The sequence below is a fragment of the Poecilia reticulata genome, linkage group LG5, assembly GCF_000633615.1.
Source record: "Poecilia reticulata strain Guanapo linkage group LG5, Guppy_female_1.0+MT, whole genome shotgun sequence".
NCBI lineage: Eukaryota > Metazoa > Chordata > Actinopteri > Cyprinodontiformes > Poeciliidae > Poecilia > Poecilia reticulata.
The window spans coordinates 16,016,929-16,021,542 of record NC_024335.1 but is presented as its reverse complement, the minus strand read 5'-3'; the positions used below and the strand labels follow the sequence as shown (position 1 = coordinate 16,021,542).

Sequence of the window (4,614 nt, the reverse complement as noted above, 5' to 3'; positions counted from 1 at the left end):
GTGTGTGTGTGTGTGTGTGTGTGTGTGTGTATCTTTATGTGAAGAGCCACAGTGGGGCTTGTGAAGATAAGCAGAGGCAGAGAGAAGAGAATGACACAAACCAGCTGAAGCATTATTGTCTCCTTTACTCACGGCTAATTAGATTGAGCCAGGGCGCTGGGGAGGGCTTTATAGACACAAGCACCCAGACACAAGACCATAAAACCGTTATGAGAGGGGGCCTGGATGCTGCTTGGAGGGCACCACTCCACTCCCTGATTTAAGAATGAGCAAAACAATAAACAACATTTTGGAGAAAGCAAAGGTCGTGGAGGGTGCAGAAAGGAAAGCGCAGAAAAGTTCTGCAACAATTTTTTGGCAAAACGTTCTAAACAATGCAGGCTGTTTCACTGGTCACTGGTGAAATCAGGGATGCCTCCAGAGAGTTTTCAAAAGGAGTGACTATATGGGGTTATATTATTATTATTATTATTATTATTATTATTATTATTATTATTATTATTATTATTATCATTATTATTATTATTATTATTATTATTATTATTATTATTATTATTATTATTATTATTATGCTGTTGCCATTTGGAGGTTATATGTAAAAAATACTCCGTTATAGTTAAGGATTTGCCTCCTTACAGACTCAATCTTTGATTTCCTACCTTAGAAAGCACAGACATGAAGCGCAGACATTTTTGCTTCTTGCAACAATCTGTATTTAATGAACAGAGAAAGCAATATATCTCCTCACCTTGTTTACTTCTAAATCTATACTCGTAAAAAATATTGTACTTATAAGATTGCATGGGTCAGGGCTGCAATGTGCCAATTTACAGTGGTGGCCTTTTGCGCCCCTCACCCCTCCCTTGGTGGCGCCATTGCATGTTGCTTGAATAATATACACAAATCAGCCATCAGGTATTTGAAAAGGGTATAACAAGGTGTCGGTCTTCGCGTGTGTGTGTGTGTGTGCGTGTGTGTGCTCCTTGCTCCATGCATGCCTGCGGAGACCCCCAGCCCGCCCCCTGCCTCGGCTCCACCATTGTACGGGTGTGATTGCTCTGTCTGCTGATGAAAGAGGACCGCCGCAGTCATTATGCGTTTCAAATGCGTGACAATTGAATACTTTTGTCGCCGCTAATACAATGCTGATGACACACTAACTGGACCATTTTCACGATCGAGGGGGTTTGTTCCAGGAGCGGAGCACCTTCTCCCTTCCCGCAGGCGACGCGGGGCGCACCGCATAAAAAAAAAAAAAAAAAAAAAAAGCGCCGTTATTGGCCGCATGTGTGCTGCACGGTAATACAGCGAAATATTAGAAAGTGCGCACTCTAGCCAGGCGCGTCATTGTTGCGGTGAGCCGAGTTAGTAGTTGGGATATATTTACAATTTCAAGTGCATTTGTTTTTTTTGTTTTTTTTCTTGTTTTGTTGAATTGTACTGCTTGCACTTATTAAAAACGCCGAATTGCGAAGAAGACAAAAATGCAGCCCCTTCTTTCCCTTCATTGTATAAAATAAACAATCGATTTTAATGTAGTTGTCAGTAAGTGTTGGAATATTTGCGACAGTAAGTCTTGAGGGTACATTTATTTTTTTAAAATAAAAATAAAAAACATGCAACCTGCCAACCTAATTCATTACAGTTATTTGTTTCTCCTTTACAAATAATTCTCAACAAACTTTATCTTTAATTCTTATTATTATTATTATTATTATTATTATTATTATTATTATTATTATTATTATTATTATTATTATTATTATTAATATTATTATTTACTCCTTTTAATTGTTGAAAACGCAGCCTTGCGGTGTTAAAACACATCTCTTACCTTTTCCACAGAGAGAAAACGTGGGGCTGCTGTTTTGAAGTCACAGCGCGTCCAGTGAAAGCGGCTCCTTCTGGTTCACTCTCCAAAAATAATAACGCTGAATGTAAAAAAATATATATAATAATAATAATAATGATAAATCAAAAAACAGTGTCCACACCTGTCCGGTTGGTTCAGGGAATTTAATGAAGTTATCGGTCTCCGAACAGGCAGACTGTAAGATCCGCCGGGTGCTTCTGCCGCGCTGCGCTCTGACTCTCCCTCCTGTCTGTCTGCTCTGTCACAGCCTCTCTGTGCACAGAGCTGAAAACTTGTGTGGCTGGATGAGAGAGAGACTACGGGCACACAACCCGACGTAATGGCACGTCAGCCAGCCAGTGGCTTGTCTTCCGGGTCCCGGTTAAATACAGACACTGACAGCGGATGGTTATACCTGATCCATGAGAGGAGAGCCAACAGAGTCACATCGATTCACAATGAAGAATCGTTCTTTTTTCTTTTTTCTTTTTTTTTTCTGTACATGCGCACTAGTTGTCATCCTGTCTTTGACTTTAGATGAAAACGTGTGTTTAAAATGACGAATAAATGTACATGTATTGTTGAATTGGTGCCAAACTGTGTAAAATACACCGTCACGATGCCGCTGCACTGCTAAAACTGTTAGAATTTGATCTAATGAATCAATGCAACAATGTAAATCCAATTTATTACAGTCGTGTCACTAGTTTCAATTCTGTGTAGTTACTCAGATCATTTTTGCTTTCCCTGACTGATCTACGGTCAGGGCATGAAATGTTACTGAAACAGTGGTAAACTTTGAAAATCTGTTATAACAAGATGGCATTTAAATGACTGTTTTTCACAACCACAGCACATCTGGCTAAAGTTGCTTACTTGCATTCTTCCTCAAACGGAGAAATATCATTAACCGTAAGTCTTATGATGACTCTTAGCCTTTACCAAGTTGTTTTACTTTTTAAACAACAACATAAACATAACAGTCTCACCATTCTTTGCTGGATGCCTTACAACTCACTGAAGCCACGTCTTAAGTCAAATGCTAATTAAAATGTTCAGGATGGTTTTCTTATCAAAATAAGGAAGCCAATATTAGAATTTAACCTATTATTGAATATTAGGATTGAGTAAAATGCTGATAATTTTACTGACTAGTATTCATCACTCTCCAAAGCTCCTTTTTATAGTGTGTGACTATTGTTTGTACAAAGGCCTGTTAGAGACAATACCCCTTTAAAATCGCATTAAGCTAAAGGAAGCTACAAGGAAACCATAATGGCTGCACAACTATTACATGATGCGTAAATTATTTGGCACACTTTTAAAAATTGTTCTTATTGCAGCTGCAGAAATAGTTTATTTTAAAAAAAAAAAGATTGTCTCACCCAGCAGTCGTTCATTAGGCCCTCTAGCTAGTTATTGTTTACACTATAAAAACGTACTTCGGAGGTATTAAATATGAGGCAATTAACTTTTGTACATTTTTATAGCTCATATTAGTTTCCGATGCTTTTTAAAAAATAGTATATTATTGTTGAAAGCAAAGAATGTTGATTTATTTTGGTAAGAAACGGTACTTTTTGATTATAATTTAACTGGAGATGTTGGTTTTGTCAACTGGTTGTGTGTGGTGGCATCCATCTACTTTAAGGATATGTTTATATGGGTTGTATTAAGAACAAATATATATATCAAATTTGGTAAAAGTTGCAGAACCTTCATAAGCCTTGTGCTTGAGAAAGTTTGGGAAGTCTCTTTAGCTAAGCCACACTAGCTACCAGGTCTAGTTTCTTGCCCATGGGGAAGTCATTTGCTGTGGTTACAGTTTCAGCAACATTTTAGTTACAAATGAATTCACGTTTTATTTCGAACACGGGATTTCAATTAGGAACGTTTTGCTAACAATTTAATGTATTTCTCTTTTCTATGTTAAACTGGCATATTTCTACCCAGAAATATCAACCTAAATAAAAGACATGCTAATTATTGCACCGGCTCTGTAGGTTGAATTCTCATTGTTTGCTTTATTCGTGTATGTTTGATCTCATTTCTCAGTCTGACGGTCACCCAAATTGAGAGAACTCTGACAGCTCCCTGCGCCTTAATTAACTCACTGAGATTTGGCTATGTGTGGTTCAGCCTCTGCCTCCCCCACAAACCCCTCCGACCCACTTTGTTAAATGTGTTAAAGGAGAAAAATGCGCCCTGCTCCTTCCCTCCCTCCCACCTCACCCCTCTCCTTTTGGAGCTTTATGCCCCCCAACACAGAAGAAGAGCAGCAGCAAACTTTGTAAAACATGCAAAGCTCCTAAAATCTCCTGCACGCGACCTGGACTCGTGCGCGGCGCCGCAGCCAGGCAGGTGCAAGGGGCGCGAGGACCTCTGTTACTCGGGCCTCGTGCTCCCCAGAGTGCACACGCACACAAAAAGGAGACGATTAAAAAAAAGAAGAAAGAAAGGAAGAAAAGGAAAAAAAAAGTGGAATCACCGTGAAATGCTTAAAAGCAGCAGAGCGAAGATGTGACTTAGATTTTTGTTTAGCGTGAATATAACAAACATAATTCATCATCACAATCATAAAATTCACTTAACTTATAAAAGTTAAAAATGTGGGCTGGGTGTGATGTAGTTTATAGTTTATGGTGACCCGGGGGGAATCCGATTGAGTTCTTTCTTTCTTTCTTTCTTTCTTTCTTTCTTTCTTTCTTTCTTTCTTTCTTTCTTTCTTTCTTTCTTTCTTTCTTTCTTTCTTTCTTTCTTTC

The 4,614-nt window shown here is 38.6% G+C and overlaps 1 protein-coding gene across 2 annotated transcripts in view; it reads right to left on the bottom strand.

Moving 5' to 3' along the window:
- gata2a (GATA binding protein 2a) overlaps positions 1 to 2,248 on the bottom strand; it is a 16,598-nt gene extending 14,350 nt beyond the window's left edge. The window contains exons 1-2 of one of the 2 annotated variants that reach the window (XM_008409600.2): positions 1,995 to 2,248; positions 1,835 to 1,931 (exon numbers count right to left, since the gene is read on the bottom strand). The gene's annotated coding sequence lies outside the window, so the exon portion shown is untranslated. Of the gene's footprint in view, positions 1 to 1,834 lie in introns of both variants that reach the window. The other variant, XM_017305034.1, reaches the window with a different exon arrangement.
- Between the last annotated feature and the right edge of the window lie 2,366 nt (positions 2,249 to 4,614).